The sequence below is a fragment of the Salvelinus namaycush genome, unplaced genomic scaffold (assembly GCF_016432855.1).
Source record: "Salvelinus namaycush isolate Seneca unplaced genomic scaffold, SaNama_1.0 Scaffold17, whole genome shotgun sequence".
Lineage (NCBI taxonomy): Eukaryota > Metazoa > Chordata > Actinopteri > Salmoniformes > Salmonidae > Salvelinus > Salvelinus namaycush.
In genome coordinates, this window is record NW_024058452.1 from 767,481 (window position 1) to 787,593 (window position 20,113).

Here is a 20,113-nt window from a genome sequence, read left to right on the forward strand (position 1 = left end):
AAGAAATCAGTAGTACTGCTAGGTTTTACACAGTAATAATATATATCTGCCTCACTCTCAGAGAAATCAGTAGTACTGCTAGATTTTACACAGTAATAATATATATCTGACTCACTCTCAGAGAAATCAGTAGTACTGCTAGGTTTTACACAGTAATGATATATATCTGCCTCACTCTCAGAGAAATCGGTAGTACTGCTAGGTTTTACACAGTAATAATATATATCTGCCTCACTCTCAGAGAAATCGGTAGTACTGCTAGGTTTTACATAGTAATAATATATATCTGCCTCACTCTCAGAGAAATCAGTAGTACTGCTAGATTTTACACAGTAATTTTTTTTTATTTTTTTATTTTATTTAACCTTTATTTAACCAGGTAGGCAAATTGAGAACACGTTCTCATTTACAATTGCGACCTGGCCAAGATAAAGCAAAGCAGTTCGACACATACAACAACACATAGTTACACATGGAGTAAAACAAACATATAGTCAATAATACAGTGAAAAAAAAAAAAAAAAGTCTATATACAATGTGAGCAAGTGAGGTGAGATAAGGGAGGTGAAGGTGAAGGCAAACAAATATATGTATAAATAAATAAAAATATAAAAGGCCATGGAGGCGAAGTGAATACAACACAGCAAGTAAAATAAAATAAAGAATAAAAAAAAACACTGGAATGGTTGGTTTGCAGTGGAAGAAAGTGCAAAGTAGAGACAGAAATAATCGGGTGCAAAGGAGCAAAATAAATTAATAAATAAATACAGTAGGTAAAGAGGTAGTTGTTTGGGCTAAATTGTAGATGGGTTATGTACAGGTGCAGTAATCTATGAGCTGCTCTGACAGCTGGTGCTTAAAGCTAGTGAGGGAGATAGGTGTTTCCAGTTTCAGAGATTTTTGTAGTTCGTTCCAGTCATTGGCAGCAGAGAACTGGAAGGAGAGGCGTCCAAAGGAAGAATTGGTTTTGGGGGTGACTAGAGAGATATACCTGCTGGAGCGCGTGCTACAGGTAGGTACTGCTATGGTGACCAGCGAGCTGAGATAAGGGGGGACTTTACCTAGCAGGGTCTTGTAGATGACCTGGAACCAGTGGGTTTGGCGACGAGTATGAAGCGAGGGCCAGCCAACGAGAGTGTACAGGTCGCAGTGGTGGGTAGTATATGGGGCTTTGGTGACAAAACGGATGGCACTGTGATAGACTGCATCCAATTTATTGAGTAGGGTTTTGGAGGCTATTTTGTAAATGACATCACCGAAGTCGAGGATTGGTAGGATGGTCAGTTTTACAAGGGTATGTTTGGCAGCATGAGTAAAGGATGCTTTGTTGCGGAATAGGAAGCCAATTCTAGATCTGACTTTGGATTGGAGATGTTTGATGTGAGTCTGGAAGGAGAGTTTACAGTCTAACCAGACACCTAGGTATTTGTAGTTGTCCACATATTCTAAGTCAGAACCGTCCAAAGTAGTGATGTTGGACAGGCGGGCAGGAGCAGGCAGCGATCGGTTGAAGAGCATGCATTTGGTTTTACTTGTATTTAAGAGCAGTTGGAGGCCACGGAAGGAGAGTTGTATGGCATTGAAGCTCGCCTGGAGAGTTGTTAACACAGTGTCAAAAGAAGGGCCAGAAGTATACAGAATAGTGTCGTCTGCGTAGAGGTGGATCAGAGAATCACCAGCAGCAAGAGCGACATCATTGATGTATACAGAGAAGAGAGTCGGTCCAAGAATTGAACCCTGTGGCACCCCCATAGAGACTGCCAGAGGCCCGGACAACAGACCCTCCGATTTGACACACTGAACTCGATCAGAGAAGTAGTTGGTGAACCAGGCGAGGCAATCATTAGAGAAACCAAGGCTGTCGAGTCTGCCAATGAGGATGTGGTGATTGACAGAGTCAAAAGCCTTGGCCAGGTCAATGAATACGGCTGCACAGTATTGTTTCCTATCGATGGCGGTTACGATATCGTTTATGACCTTGAGCGTGGCTGAGGTGCACCCATGACCAGCTCTGAAACCAGATTGCATAGCGGAGAAGGTGTGGTGGGATTCGAAATGGTCGGTAATCTGTTTGTTGACTTGGCTTTCGAAGACCTTAGAAAGGCAGGGTAGGATAGATATAGGTCTGTAGCAGTTAGGGTCAAGGGTGTCCCCCCCTTTGAAGAGGGGGATAACCGCAGCTGCTTTCCAATCTTTGGGGATCTCAGACGACACGAAAGAGAGGTTGAAGAGGCTAGTAATAGGGGTGGCAACAATTTCAGCAGATAGTTTTAGAAAGAAAGGGTCCAGATTATCTAGCCCGGCTGATTTGTAAGGGTCCAGATTTTGCAGCTCATTTAGAACATCAGCTGACTGTATTTGGGAGAAAGAGAAATGGGGAAGGCTTGGGCGAGTAGCAGAGGGGAGGGCAGTGCTGTTGTCCGGGGTAGGGGCAGCCAGGTGGAAAGCATGGCCAGCCGTGGAAAAATGCTTATTGAAATTCTCAATTATAGTGGATTTGTCGGTGGTGACAGTGTTTCCTATCTTCAGAGCGGTTGGAAGCTGGGAGGAGGTGTTCTTATTCTCCATGGACTTTACGGTGTCCCAGAACTTTTTTGAATTTGTGTTGCAGGAAGCAAATTTCTGCTTGAAAAAGCTAGCCTTGGCTGTTCTAACTGCCTGTGTATATTGGTTTCTGGCTTCCCTGAAAAGTTGCATATCACGGGGGCTGTTCGATGCTAATGCAGAACGCCATAGGATGTTTTTCTGTTGGTTAAGGGCAGTCAGGTCAGGAGAGAACCAAGGGCTATATCTGTTCCTGGTTCTAAATTTCTTGAATGGGGCATGCTTATTCAAGATGGTGAGGAAGGCATTTTAAAAAAATGACCAGGCATCCTCTACTGACGGGATGAGATCGATATCCTTCCAGGATACCCCGGCCAGGTCGATTAGAAAGGCCTGCTCGCTGAAGTGTTTCAGGGAGCGTTTGACAGTGATGAGTGGAGGTCGTTTGACCGCTGACCCATTACGGATGCAGGCAATGAGGCAGTGATCGCTGAGATCTTGGTTGAAAACAGCAGAGGTGTATTTGGAGGGCAAGTTTGTTAGGATGATATCTATGAGGGTACCCGTGTTTACGGAATTGGGCTGGTACCTGGTAGGTTCATTGATAATTTGTGTGAGATTGAGGGCATCAAGCTTAGATTGTAGGGTGGCTGGGGTGTTGAGCATGTTCAAATTTAGGTCGCCTAGCAGCACGAGCTCTGAAGATAGATGGGGGGCAATCAGTTCACATATAGTGTCCAGAGCACAGCTGGGGGCAGAGGGTGGTCTATAGCAGGCGGCAACGGTGAGAGACTTGTTTTTAGAGAGGTGGATTTTTAAAAGTAGAAGTTCAAATTGTTTGGGAACAGACCTGGATAGTAAAACAGAACTCTGCAGGCAGTCTTTGCAGTAGATTGCAACACCGCCCCCTTTGGCCGTTCTATCTTGTCTGAAAATCTTGTAATTGGGGATGAAAATGTCTGAGTTTTTGGTGGTCTTTCTAAGCCAGGATTCAGACACGGCTAAAACATCCGGGTTGGCAGAGTGTGCTAAAGCAGTGAACAAAACAAACTTAGGGAGGAGGCTTCTAATGTTAACATGCATGAAGCCAAGGCTATTACGGTTACAGAAGTCATCAAAAGAGAGCGCCTGGGGAATAGGAGTGGAGCCAGGTACTGCAGGGCCTGGATTCACCTCTACATCACCAGAGGAACAGAGGAGGAGTAGGATAAGGGTACGGCTAAAAGCTATGAGAATTGGTCGCCTAGAGCTACTAGAACAGAGAGTAAAAGGAAGTTTCTGGGGGCGATAAAATAGTTTAAAGGAATAATGTACAGACAAAGGTATGGTAGGATGTGAATACAGTGGGGGTAAACCTAGGTATTGAGTGATGATGAGAGAGATATTGTGTCTAGAAACATCATTGAAACCAGGTGATGTCATCGCATACGTGGGTGGTGGAACTGAGAGGTTGGATATGGTATAGTGAGCAGGGCTAGAATCTCTACAGTGAAATAAGCCAATAAACACTAACCAGAACAGCAATGGACAAGGCATATTTACATTAAGGAGAGGCATGCTTAATCGAGTGATCAATAAGGGTCCAGTGAGTAGAGGTTGGTTGGGGTCGTGGCGATCCAGACAGCTGGCCGGGTATATGGCTATCGGTAGCAGCATAGGATGGAGGTCTGTTTGTAGATACCTCGTGCGTTTCCGTCGGTAAGTTAGTGGGGTTCCGTGTAGTGGGGTTCCGTGTGGTAGAGGGGATCAATCCAAATTGGCAAAATAGATATAGTGACCCAAGGAAAAAAATAAATAAATAAATGATAATAATAATAATAATAGTTGTCCGATATACTTGTTTAGATAGCAGCCGATAAGACAGCTAACGATTAGCGGGCCTCAGGTGAGCGTTCAGGTAACGTCGGGACGGAGGTGCCAGTTGGATAAATCCCTCGGGCAGATAACGTCGGCAGTCAGTCGCGGCAGTCAGTCGTGAAGGCCCGGTGGGGTTCCGTATCTGCAGCAGCAACAAAAGAAACGGGTCCGGATGGTGATGGAACTCCTCAGCTGGCTAGCTCCAGAATGATTTGAGTTTGCTCCGGGGTCGACGTAAGCCAATAGTCACACGGTTTGCAGCTAGCTAGCTGCGAAATCAAGGTGCAAGTGACCAGAGCCTGCGGCTGGAATCCAGGGAAACTGAGAGAAAAGAAAAGTCCCGGAATGCTCCGGTCCGAGTCGCGTTGCACAAAAGTGCCGGTAGATTATCGAGCTAAAGGAATAGCTGATGACCACAACACGTGGGCAGCTGAAACACCAACGCTAGCCAGCAAACCGGCTAATTTCGGGGCAGCTACAGATTAGCTTATGGCTAGCTATCGGAGTAGCTTCTGGTTAGCTTTCAGGCTAGCTTCTGAATTAGCCCCTGGCTGGCTTCCACGATGGATTTTCAGATTGAGGTAAATAATACTTTTTAGTAATTGGTGAAGCGGGTTGCAGGAAAGCTTTTGCAGGAAAGCTTTCGTAGTTGAGTTCTTGGATAATAAAATAAATAAAAGATAAGCGAAGAGAGGTGTAAATATATATATATACAGGACACGACAATACGGAACAGAAAAAGACGTCTGAACTGCTAAGCCACCTTGGAGAGAAAAAAAAAGATATAATAATATATATCTGCCTCACTCTCAGAGAAATCAGTAGTACTGCTAGGTTTTACACAGTAATAATATATATCTGCCTCACTGTCAGAGAAATCAGTAGTACTGCTAGTTTTTATACAGTAATAATATATATCTGCCTCACTCTCAGAGAAATCAGTAGTACTGCTAGGTTTTACACAGTAATAATATATATCTGCCTCACTCTCAGAGAAATCAGTAGTACTGCTAGGTTTTACACAGTAATAATATATATCTGCCTCACTCTCAGAGAAATCAGTAGTACAGCTAGGTTTTACACAGTAATAATATATATCTGCCTCACTCTCAGAGAAATCAGTAGTACTGCTAGGTTTTATACAGTAATAATATATATCTGCCTCACTCTCAGAGAAATCAGTAGTACTGCTAGGTTTTATACAGTAATAATATATATCTGCCTCACTCTCAGAGAAATCAGTAGTACTGCTAGTTTTTATACAGTAATAATATATATCTGCCTCACTCTCAGAGAAATCAGTAGTACTGCTAGGTTTTACACAGTAATAATATATATCTGCCTCACTCTCAGAGAAATCAGTAGTACTGCTAGGTTTTACACAGTAATAATATATATCTGCCTCACTCTCAGAGAAATCAGTAGTACTGCTAGGTTTTACACAGTAATAATATATATCTGCCTCACTCTCAGAGAAATCAGTAGTACTGCTAGGTTTTACACAGTAATAATATATATCTGCCTCACTCTCAGAGAAATCAGTAGTACTGCTAGGTTTTACACAGTAATAATATATATCTGCCTCACTCTCAGTGAAATCAGTAGTACTGCCAGGTTTTACACAGTAATAATATATATCTGCCTCACTCTCAGAGAAATCAGTAGTACTGCTAGGTTTTACACAGTAATAATATATATCTGCCTCACTCTCAGAGAAATCAGTAGTACTGCTAGGTTTTACACAGTAATAATATATATCTGCCTCACTCTCAGTGAAATCAGTAGTACTGCTAGGTTTTACACAGTAATAATATATATCTGCCTCACTCTCAGAGAAATCAGTAGTACTGCTAGGTTTTACACAGTAATAATATATATATGCCTCACTCTCAGAGAAATCAGTAGTACTGCTAGGTTTTACACAGTAATAATATATATCTGCCTCACTCTCAGAGAAATCAGTAGACATGCTAGGTTTTACACAGTAATAATATATATCTGCCTCACTCTCAGAGAAATCAGTAGTACTGCTAGGTTTTACACAGTAATAATATATATCTGCCTCACTCTCAGAGAAATCAGTAGTACTGCTAGGTTTTACACAGTAATAATATATATCTGCCTCACTCTCAGAAAAATCAGTAGTACTGCTAGGTTTTACACAGTAATCATATATATCTGCCTCACTCTCAGAGAAATCAGTAGTACTGCTAGGTTTTACACAGTAATAATATATATATGCCTCACTCTCAGAGAAATCAGTAGTACTGCTAGGTTTTACACAGTAATAATATATATCTGCCTCACTCTCAGAGAAATCAGTAGTACTGCTAGGTTTTACACAGTAATAATATATATCTGCCTCACTCTCATAGAAATCAGTAGTACTGCTAGGTTTTACACAGTAATAATATATATCTGCCTCACTCTCAGAGAAATCAGTAGTACTGCTAGGTTTTACACAGTAATAATATATATATGCCTCACTCTCAGAGAAATCAGTAGACATGCTAGGTTTTACACAGTAATAATATATATCTGCCTCACTCTCAGAGAAATCAGTAGTACTGCTAGGTTTTACACAGTAATAATATATATCTGCCTCACTCTCAGAGAAATCAGTAGTACTGCTAGGTTTTATACAGTAATAATATATATCTGCCTCACTCTCAGAAATCAGTAGTACTGCTAGGTTTTACACAGTAATAATATATATATCTGCCTCACTCTCAGAGAAATCAGTAGTACTGCTAGGTTTTACACAGTAATAATATATATCTGCCTCACTCTCAGAGAAATCAGTAGTACTGCTAGGTTTTACACAGTAATAATATATATCTGCCTCACTCTCAGCGAAATCGGTAGTACTGCTAGGTTTTACACAGTAATAATATATATCTGCCTCACTCTCAGAGAAATCGGTAGTACTGCTAGGTTTTACATAGTAATAATATATATCTGCCTCACTCTCACATAAATCAGTAGTACTGCTAGATTTTACACAGTAATAATATATATCTGCCTCACTCTCAGAGAAATCAGTAGTACTGCTAGGTTTTACACAGTAATAATATATATCTGCCTCACTCTCAGAGAAATCAGTAGTACTGCTAGGTTTAATACAGTAATAATATATATCTGACTCACTCTCAGAGAAATCAGTAGTACTGCTAGGTTTTACACAGTAATAATATATATCTGCCTCACTCTCAGAGAAATCAGTAGTACTGCTAGGTTTTACACAGTAATAATATATATCTGCCTCACTCTCAGAGAAATCAGTAGTACTGCTAGGTTTTACACAGTAATAATATATATCTGCCTCACTCTCAGAGAAATCAGTAGTACTGCTAGGTTTTACACAGTAATAATATATATCTGCCTCACTCTCAGAGAAATCAGTAGTACTGCTAGGTTTTACACGGTACTAATATATATCTGCCTCACTCTCAGAGAAATCAGTAGTACTGCTAGGATTTATACAGTAATAATATATATCTGCCTCACTCTCAGAGAAATCAGTAGTACTGGTAGGTTTTATACAGTAATAATATATATCTGCCTCACTCTCAGAGAAATCAGTAGTACTGCTAGGTTTTACACAGTAATAATATATATCTGCCTCACTCTCAGAGAAATCAGTAGTACTGCTAGGTTTTACACAGTAATAATATATATCTGCCTCACTCTCAGTGAAATCAGTAGTACTGCTAGGTTTTACACAGTAATAATATATATCTGCCTCACTCTCAGAGAAATCAGTAGTACTGCTAGGTTTAATACAGTAATAATATATATCTGCCTCACTCTCAGAGAAATCAGTAGTACTGCTAGGTTTTACACAGTAATAATATATATCTGCCTCACTCTCAAAGAAATCAGTAGTACTGCTAGGTTTTACACAGTAATAATATATATCTGCCTCACTCTCAGAGAAATCAGTAGTACTGCTAGGTTTTACACAGTAATAATATATATCTGACTCACTCTCAGAGAAATCAGTAGTACTGCTAGGTTTAATACAGTAATAATATATATCTGCCTCACTCTCAGAGAAATCAGTAGTACTGCTAGGTTTTACACAGTAATGAGATATATCTGCCTCACTCTCAGAGAAATCAGTAGTACTGCTAGGTTTTACACAGTAATAATATATATCTGCCTCACTCTCAGAGAAATCAGTAGTACTGCTAGGTTTAATACAGTAATAATATATATCTGACTCACTCTCAGAGAAATCAGTAGTACTGCTAGGTTTTACACAGTAATGATATATATCTGCCTCACTCTCAGAGAAATCGGTAGTACTGCTAGGTTTTACACAGTAATAATATATATCTGCCTCACTCTCAGAGAAATCGGTAGTACTGCTAGGTTTTACATAGTAATAATATATATCTGCCTCACTCTCAGAGAAATCAGTAGTACTGCTAGTTTTTATACAGTAATAATATATATCTGCCTCACTCTCAGAGAAATCAGTAGTACTGCTAGGTTTTACACAGTAATAATATATATCTGCCTCACTCTCAGAGAAATCAGTAGTACTGCTAGGTTTTACACAGTAATAATATATATCTGCCTCACTCTCAGAGAAATCAGTAGTACAGCTAGGTTTTACACAATAATAATATATATCTGCCTCACTCTCTGAGAAATCAGTAGTACTGCTAGGTTTTACACAGTAATAATATATATCTGCCTCACTCTCAGAGAAATCAGTAGTACAGCTAGGTTTTACACAGTAATAATATATATCTGCCTCACTCTCAGAGAAATCAGTAGTACTGCTAGGTTTTACACAGTAATAATATATATCTGCCTCACTCTCAGAGAAATCAGTAGACATGCTAGGTTTTACACAGTAATAATATATATCTGCCTCACTCTCAGAGAAATCAGTAGTACTGCTAGGTTTTACACAGTAATCATATATATCTGCCTCACTCTCAGAGAAATCAGTAGTACTGCTAGGTTTTACACAGTAATAATATATATCTGCCTCACTCTCAGAGAAATCAGTAGTACTGCTAGGTTTTACACAGTAATAATATATATCTGCCTCACTCTCAGAGAAATCAGTAGTACTGCTAGGTTTTACACAGTAATAATATATATCTGCCTCACTCTCAGAGAAATCAGTAGTACAGCTAGGTTTTACACAGTAATAATATATATCTGCCTCACTCTCAGAGAAATCAGTAGTACTGCTAGGTTTTACACAGTAATAATATATATCTGCCTCACTCTCAGAGAAATCAGTAGTACTGCTAGGTTTTACACAGTAATAATATATATCTGCCTCACTCTCAGAGAAATCAGTAGTACTGCTAGGTTTTATACAGTAATAATATATATCTGCCTCACTCTCAGAGAAATCAGTAGTACTGCTAGGTTTTATACAGTAATAATATATATCTGCCTCACTCTCAGAGAAATCAGTAGTACTGCTAGGTTTTACACAGTAATAATATATATATGCCTCACTCTCAGAGAAATCAGTAGTACTGCTAGGTTTTACACAGTAATAATATATATCTGCCTCACTCTCAGAGAAATCAGTAGTACTGCTAGGTTTTACACAGTAATAATATATATCTGCCTCACTCTCAGAGAAATCAGTAGTACTGCTAGGTTTTACACAGTAATAATATATATCTGCCTCACTCTCAGAGAAATCAGTAGACATGCTAGGTTTTACACAGTAATAATATATATCTGCCTCACTCTCAGAGAAATCAGTAGTACTGCTAGGTTTTACACAGTAATAATATATATCTGCCTCACTCTCAGAGAAATCAGTAGTACTGCTAGGTTTTACACAGTAATAATATATATCTGCCTCACTCTCAGAAAAATCAGTAGTACTGCTAGGTTTTACATAGTAATAAAATATATATCTGCCTCACTCTCAGAGAAATCAGTAGTACTGCTAGGTTTTACACAGTAATCATATATATCTGCCAGACTCTCAGAGAAATCAGTAGTACTGCTAGGTTTTCACAGTAATAACATATATATGCCTCACTCTCAGAGAAATCAGTAGTACTGCTAGGTTTTACACAGTAATAATATATATCTGCCTCACTCTCAGTGAAATCAGTAGTACTGCTAGGTTTTACACAGTAATAATATATATCTGCCTCACTCTCAGAGAAATCAGTAGTACTGCTAGGTTTTACACAGTAATAATATATATCTGCCTCACTCTCAGAGAAATCAGTAGTACTGCTAGGTTTTACACAGTAATAATATATATCTGCCTCACTCTCAGAGAAATCAGTAGTACTGCTAGGTTTTATACAGTAATAATAAATAAAAGTAGAGACTCAGAGCTAGAAAATGGTTTAACAGACACTACAGTTGAGGGATATTGGGAAAGTAATTCTGCTTTGAACGTTGATTAACTTGTAACCTCACTTGTGAGAAAATGTCCTTTGAATTTTTGGTACCTACTGGAGAGCTCTTCTTTGTCTACAGGGCTGTTATTTTGGCAGATAATGTCACCCATCTAAATAAATAGTTAATTAAATATATTAACAAAATGTTAACAAATTAACAAAATGTATGGGTTTTTTGGTTTATGTCAGTTTAATTGTTTGTTATGCTAAAAATTAGTATTTTTTTGTAAGTGGTAAAATGAACTAGAAAATTATATATTTTGCAATTCTGAGTAACTACTACTTTAGTAAGGATTTACACATTATTCAGTACTACTACAGTTGCTACTTAATTCCAATAGATGGCAGCATAAGACCACAAATGACATTCCAGAAGATTAGTGTAGTTTTCTCCCTGGATACACCACCACTCTCCCTCACAGGAAAACTCCTGTGTGCTTCTTTCTGTCCCTTTCCACACTGCTAACTCAAGAGGAAGGACTGAAAAAGCATTTAACAGATTACTGTGAAGTAATATAATTATGAATCATGTTTATTATTACCTGTTTTTATGCTCATGTTTGAAAATATTCTTCATTAATACAAAGATTTTCAATAATCCTGAACATTAATTCAGTCATCTCTGGTCGAGAAAAACGTATTTTCCAGGTACATTCACTGTCAAATGCATCAACCTGCTCTGCCTTCTCTTGCTAGTACTCTGCACCGGTAAAAAGCTTGTGTCTTCAATCTCCAGGGGCATGTTGAGGTAAATTTACTAACCGGGAGGGTTGAATTATGTAATTTATTGGAGGGCTGGAAGACGCACTCTTGTCTTTTATATTCCGAGGTTGTTTACTCACAATATCAGATATTAAGATGTTTTATATAATGAATGTTTACTGAGGTTGAGGTTCTGACTAGTGATTATTTACCCGGTGTTAAATACCTGCTATAATCACTATATTTTTGTTGCTCTCCCAAAAGCAACACAGCCCTAATAGGAGATATATAGCTAACTAAAGTAATGTGACCATTTTAGAAAATCATGGGACATATAGTCTGTGGTTATAGTCTATTTAGTCTATTTTATGTTAATCATATTGCTGCCTGTAGTCTATAACTGATGCTTCGTGGTCTTATGCTGCCATCTAGTTGAAATATTTAGCAATTAAAGTTATTAATTCACTTACAGACATTGGTGAGGCAGCTGAGAAATAAAGTGTATTTTTCTGGTTAATTCCTTAGATCAGTCTCAAACCTGCCTCACTTATCCCACGCCAATTTCAAACCAGTCCAAACCACATTTGAAAAATAAAACTAATGTCTCTTGCTTATCAAGTGTTCTGCCTTGCAGTAATAAATATAATAAAATAACAAAACAATAAAAGCTAAATGGGTAGAAAGGTTTAGATTAACAAAATAATCAAAACGCTATCTAGTACTATAATTGTATTTACTAACATAATATTATTACTAAATTAGTTTCAAAAGTGTTCTAGGCTACCCTACCCTAGAATTAGGGTTAAGGCAAAAAATGGTCATACGTGGGGTTAGAGTTTCTGTATAGCACTTTGTGACTTCTGCTGATGTAAAAAGGGCTTTATAAATACATTTGATTGATTGTTAGGTTTAGGGTTTTTAAGGCAAAAAACAGTATGGGTTTATAGCTCTCTTGCACCTCCCTGTGGCCTTCTGTGGGTACTACATAACTCATTCGCCACACTTGCTCGGCTCATAATCTGATGTAGAAATTGCGTCAGATCTACAAATCAATGAGCTAGACCTGTCCATTTGTCACGACTTCCGTCGAAGTCGGTTCCTCTCCTTTACTCCTTTACAACTCAGTGAACCTGCGCAGCATTTGCTCAATTCGATGCCTACAAATTAAAATTAGCAGCCATTTAGAAACAACAAGTCATCAAAAATAGTGTTATTTCTAAATAAAAAAAAGTCTTCTTGTTAATTAAATCGGCCACATCTTGAAAAATAGAACAGGGAAATGCTTTTGTTTAGGTTGTATACCTTTTCCTGAAAACAAATATGGTTAACCATGACCAGACAATGTTTAACGTTTAGGACTGTGGGTCACCACAACATGTACCCAGGTGAACAGTGAGCACTCACAATTTAATGTTAATGCAGGTAGGTCTCATTGATAACAATAGTGAAGATGGCATTGTGACGCAGAACAATGAGCTGGTAATAGAATGTTCAGAAGGTGATTTGGTGCCACGGTGCTCAATACAACTAATAGGAGCTGGCAGGGTGAAACATGATCTGAAATAAGGCCTGTTTTTTTAGTGATTACCTCATAACTAGAGACATAACGTAATATTTTGAAACTGGGCTCCAAGGCGGATGCAATTAACTAGTTTTCATGAGAAAATAAAATGTTGTTAAAAATGGAATGTGTCCGGCCTACTTGAGGCGCCACAAAAATAATATTCAAAAGTTCGGTCCTTGGACACAGAGGGTTTAAACACTAAAGTTACCGTCCATCTAGTAGAGAGAGGAGAACCTGACAGAGGTAGCCAGCATCCTTCAACGAGAGAGGGAGAAGCCCTCCACAGGATTTAACAGGTGGAAGAAACATCCGGGGAGCACCATCGGTCCACAAGAAATGTAGACAGCCGGTGATGATGTAGTGGTAGCTATGGTAACTAGGATGCTGCTGTTTTCGTAGCTAGCTTACCGAGCTGTACCGACTAGCTTGGCTAGCTAACAGGTCGTTCGTCTGTCCCTTGTCTCGATGATGAATCCGGTGAACCACAAAATGAAACAAGGATAGAGAGTGAAAAGGATCTGGCTACACTCATACTGTCCCTGACCGTAAAGAAAAAAGCAAATTGAACAATAAACTTCGGTGTCTCAACACTGTAGTGAACTCCGTCGTTATTCCCCAAGATCACCTCAGACAACTCTGCGCGTAACCGGGCAATATGCTTGGCGCCACACCGAACGGGGACGCGGACAGTTCTGTACGTGGACGCGGACAGTTCTGTACGTGGACGCGGACAGTTCCAGAATGCGGACATGAGCAGTGCAACACAATCAACTGACCAGTCTTTACAGCGGGTTACATTAGTAATATTCATTTTTTATTATTATGTAAAACAAACATTCTATGTTTTTTTATAACAGTATGTTGAGATCTGTGTCCATATCGTCAAAGTGTCTCAGAGTAGAAAATTGGTCTTATAAGTGCTGAGAATAAAGACATTTTACACTTATGGGTACAAATTAAAGCTATGCATGAAGTCTCTAGTCCCACCTGGTCGGCAGATATTTAGGACACCTCGTGAGCTGTCCTAAGTAGTTAAGAGTTAACAGCAGGTGTCTTGATAATACTATAGAATAATGCAGTGAGCCAATGGTTCCTGTGCCCCATGTAATTGCTTTGCAGTAGTTAAAAATAATGTTTTTGTATTTCTATATAGTCAATCCATTAATAATATAGACCTACATGCAACAGTATGTCTTGTGCTTTTGGAAATGATGTACTGTATGTATATTAATTATGTATAACAAGTGATACCATGTATAACTGCATAGCATTTTGGCTTCATTTTGGCAGATTAACTCATGCTTATTTCTAAAGGTTAAATCGGGAGTAGGACCTGTGGCCTAAAGGTGGCTGGTTCGAATCCCGGGCCGGCCACAGGAAAAAACGGGAGGTATTGATCTGACCACTGGAGGGCTGCTGGGTTCACATCCTCAAAACATTAACCTTTCGTTGATCAGAAATCTAAAGGTTCTTCTTCACTGAACCAAAATATATTTAACTTTTAGTGGTTCCATATATTAAGGAAGTGATAGAAGCCTTTTTGGTTCTATAAGGAACCTTCTTTTCTAAGAGTGTAAAATAAACACGTTTTTCTTTTGATTATTTAATTATCTACATCATGTTATTTCAAGTTCTCCCTTTGGACGCAACATCACATTGTTAAATAATAATCCTAAATTGGGCATGGCTATAAATTGGGCAATTGAAGGCATCTGGGGCGTAATATGTGTTCGATGAAAATGAACATTGTATGCAACGTTGTAGGCAACATTATTGGCAAGGGACTTGATGCTACTATGCCAAAGATATTTAGAGTTGTTAAACGGGTGTGAAGAGTGTGTTGATATAATGGTAATATTGTAAAAATTCTGCTTTTAACAACGATCAAAATTGGTAAAATTTGCATTCCATTATATTAGGCAATAATTAAGAGTAGGCAAAGTGGTTGTGTCATGTGAAAATTCTATCAAATGTCTCACATTGCAACGAGTAGTCAGGGTGCCGTGGAACCCCTGCAGTACCTCCACAGACCCCGGATTGAGAACCCCTGCAGTACCTCCACAGACCCCGGATTGAGAACCCCTGCCGTACCTCCACAGACCCCGGATTGAGAACCCCTGCAGTACCTCCACAGACCCCGGATTGAGAACCCCTGCAGTACCTCCACAGACCCCGGATTGAGAACCCTTGATTTAGCAGATGCTCTTATCCAGAGAGATTTACAGTAAGTGCATTCATCTTAAAAAAGCTATTTATTTTGGAAATAAACTTAATCAAATCTTCATAAAATTGTCATCTTACCTCTTAGCTTTGGTGTCATGTCCCCCAGAGAGACTCATTTTAGAGGCAGGGCCCCCCTCCTCTCTCTTCCCAGAGAGACTCATTTTAGAGCACTGTCCCCTAAACAGAGATCCAGCATGTTGGTTGTGATTAACACAGTGACAACTAATTCTTGTTCTCATGTATTCATTATCTCTTTGAGAAAAAAAACATTTAACTAACAGACATATCGAAACAGTCAGGTGATTTAATGCAATCTCATGAACATGTAGTTGTGACATTTCCTCTCCATGGTAACTGTCAATAATAATAATAATAATAATAAGTCACTGTTTGTTAAGGTAGTTCTAGACAGTACAGCAACAACAATAATAATAATAATAATAAGTCACTGTTTGTTAAGGTAGTTATAGACAGTACAGCAACAATAATAATAATGAGTCACTGTTTGTTAAGGTAGTTATAGACAGTACAGCAACAATAATAATAATGAGTCACTGTTTGTTAAGGTAGTTCTAGACAGTACAGCAACACCAATAATAATAATAATAATAAGTCACTGTTTGTTAAGGTAGTTACAGACAGTACAGCAACACCAATAATAATAATAATAATAAGTCACTGTTTGTTAAGGTAGTTATAGAAATACAAATACAAATACAAATACAAATCCTAGAATCAACTATTAAAGACTACCAGAACCCACTGGATTCTCCAATTACCTTGAATGAGTTACAGGACAAAATAAAAACCCTCCAACCCAAAAAGGCCTGTGGTGTTGATGGTATCCTTAATGAAATGATCAAATATACAGACAACAAATTCCAATTGGCTATATTAAAACTCTTTAACATCGTCCTTAGCTCTGGCATCTTCCCCAATATTTGGAACCAAGGACTGATCACCCCAATCCACAAAAGTGGAGACAAATTTGACCCCAATAACTACCGTGGAATATGCGTCAACAGTAACCTTGGGAAAATACTCTGCATTATCATTAACAGCAGACTCGTACATTTCCTCAATGAAAACAATGTACTGAGCAAATGTCAAATTGGCTTTTTACCAAATTACCGTACAACAGACCATGTATTCACCCTACACACCCTAATTGACAACCAAACAAACCAAAACAAAGGCAAAGTCTTCTCATGCTTTGTTGATTTCAAAAAAGCCTTAGACTCAATTTGGCATGAGGGTCTGCTATACAAATTGATGGAAAGTGGTGTTGGGGGTAAAACATACGACATTATAAAATCCATGTACACAAACAACAAGTGTGCGGTTAAAATTGGCAAAAAACACACACATTTCTTCTCACAGGGTCGTGGGGTGAGACAGGGATGCAGCTTAAGCCCCACCCTCTTCAACATATATATCAACGAATTGGCGCGGGCACTAGAACAGTCTGCAGCACCCGGTCTCACCCTACTAGAATCCGAAGTCAAATGTCTACTGTTTGCTGATGATCTGGTGCTTCTGTCACCAACCAAGGAGGGCCTACAACAGCACCTAGATCTTCTGCACAGATTCTGTCAGACCTGGGCCCTGACAGTAAATCTCAGTAAGACCAAAATAATGGTGTTCCAAAAAAGGTCCAGTCGCCAGGACCACAAATTCCATCTAGACACCGTTGCCCTAGAGCACACAAAAAACTATACATACCTCGGCCTAAACATCAGCACCACAGGTAGCTTCCACAGAGCTGTGAACGATCTGAGAGACAAGGCAAGAAGGGCATTCTATGCCATCAAAAGGAACATAAATTTCAACATACCAATTAGGATCTGGCTAAAAATACTTGAATCAGTCATAGAGCCCATTGCCCTTTATGGTTGTGAGGTCTGGGGTCCGCTCACCAACCAAGATTTCACAAAATGGGACAAACACCAAATTGAGACTCTGCATGCAGAATTCTGCAAAAATATCCTCCGTGTACAACGTAGAACACCAAATAATGCATGCAGAGCAGAATTAGGCCGATACCCACTAATTATCAAAATCCAGAAAAGAGCCGTTAAATTCTACAACCACCTAAAAGGAAGCGATTCCCAAACCTTCACCTACAGAGAGATGAACCTGGAGAAGAGTCCCCTAAGCAAGCTGGTCCTAGGGCTCTGTTCACAAACACAAACACACAGAGCCCCAGGACAACAGCACAATTAGACCCAACCAAATCATGAGAAAACAAAAAGATAATTACTTGACACATTGGAAAGAATTAACAAAAAACAGAGCAAACTAGAATGCTATTTGGCCCTAAACAGAGAGTACACAGTGGCAGAATACCTGACCACTGTGACTGACCCAAACTTAAGGAAAGCTTTGACTATGTACAGACTCAGTGAGCATAGCCTTGCTATTGAGAAAGGCCGCCGTAGGCAGACATGGCTCTCAAGAGAAGACAGGCTATGTGCTCACTGCCCACAAAATGAGGTGGAAACTGAGCTGCACTTCCTAACCTCCTGCCCAATGTATGACCATATTAGAGAGACATATTTCCCTCAGATTACACAGATCCACAAAGAATTTGAAAACAAATCCAATTTTGATAAACTCCCATATCTACTGGGTGAAATTCCACAGTGTGCCATCACAGCAGCAAGATTTGTGACCTGTTGCCACAAGAAAAGGGCAACCAGTGAAGAACAAACACCATTGTAAATACAACCCATATTTATGCTTATTTATTTTAACTTGTGTGCTTTAACCATTTGTACATTGTTACAACACTGTATATATATAATATGACATTTGTAATGTCTTTCTTGTTTTGAAACTTCTGTATGTGTAATGTTTACTGTTAATTTGTATTGTTTATTTCACTTTTGTGTATTATCTACCTCACTTGCTTTGGCAATGTTAACACATGTTTCCCATGCCAATAAAGCCCCTTGAATTGAATTGAATTGAATATAGACAGTACAGCAACAACAATAATAATAATAATAAGTCAATTGTTTGTTAAGGTAGTTATAGACAGTACAGCAACAACAATAATAATAATAATAAGTCACTGTTTGTTAAGGTAGTTATAGACAGTACAGCAACAATAATAATAATAATAAGTCCCTGTTTGTTAAGGTAGTTATAGACAGTACAGCAACAATAATAATAATAATAAGTCACTGTTTGTTAAGGTAGTTATAGACAGTACAGCAACAACAATAATAATAATAATAAGTCACTGTTTGTTAAGGTAGTTATAGACAGTACAGCAACAACAATAATAATAATAATAAGTCACTGTTTGTTAAGGTAGTTATAGACAGTACAACAACAACAATAATAATAATAATAATAAGTCACTGTTTGTTAAGGTAGTTATAGACAGTACAGCAACAACAATAATAATAATAATAATAATAAGTCACTGTTTGTTAAGGTAGTTATAAACAGTACAGCAACAACAATAATAATAATAATAATAAGTCCCTGTTTGTTAAGGTAGTTATAGACAGTACAGCAACAATAATAATAATAATAAGTCACTGTTTGTTAAGGTAGTTCTAGACAGTACAACAACAATAATAACAATAATAATAATAAGTCACTGTTTGTTAAGGTAGTTATAGACAGTACAGCAACAATAATAATAATAAGTCACTGTTTGTTAAGGTAGTTATAGACAGTACAGCAACAATAATAATAATAATAATAATAAGTCACTGTTTGTTAAGGTATTTATAGACAGTACAGCAACAATAATAATAATAAGTCACTGTTTGTTAAGGTAGTTATAGACAGTACAGCAACAATAATAATAATAATAACAATAATAAGTCACTGTTTGTTAAGGTAGTTATAGACAGTACAGCAACAATAATAATAATAATAAGTCACTGTTTGTTAAGGTAGTTATAGACAGTACAGCAACAATAATAATAATAATAATAATAATAAGTCACTGTTTGTTAAGGTAGTTATAGACAGTACAGCAACACAAGGCCATGTCTCACAATTATGTGTATTCACTAACAGGCTATTTATTGTCTTTCAAGCTGTTGTTTTTTAAATGTATCTGAGAATGTAGACAGAAGGGCTAAAACGGACATGATTGATGTCCGTTTGATTAGGGGGAAATCTTTGATCCATTCAGAAAGGTTATTTGCAACAAGTAAGAGATGTAATATTATGTAAAGTAGACTAGGTTATAATGTTAAACAGGGATTTGTTAGTGATATGTAGATGTTATATTATGTAAAGTAGACTAGATTATAATGTATAGTAGTGGGTGGTTAGTGATATGTAGATGTTATATTATGTAAAGTAGACTAGGTTATAATGTATAGTAGTGGGTTGTTAGTGATATGTAGATGTTAAATTATGTAAAGTAGACAAGGTTATAATGTATAATAGTGGGTTGTTAGTGATATGTAGATGTTATATTATGTAAAGTAGGCTAGGTTATAATGTATAGTAGTGGTTTGTTAGTGATATGTAGATTGAGGTCTATACCTCAGCTATAACCTACATATCATAGATGACCAGCCTAAACCTGTTCAGATCAGTTCACAGAGACCAGGTTTGTCAGCATGATCAGGTTTGTCAGCATGATAAGTGATCAAAGCTCCAACCTACTCTGACTATTGAATGTCTGAGGTAGTCCTAACCTTATAATAGTTTGTAGGTAGCCTAGACCTACAGTACGAGAGTCTGCCTGTCTTTCCTACATACCAACACATGTATTTAATGTTACTGAGAAATATGTGTTACAGTTTCAACAGCCATTTTGTAACTGCGTAGGCTACAAACATACTTTTAA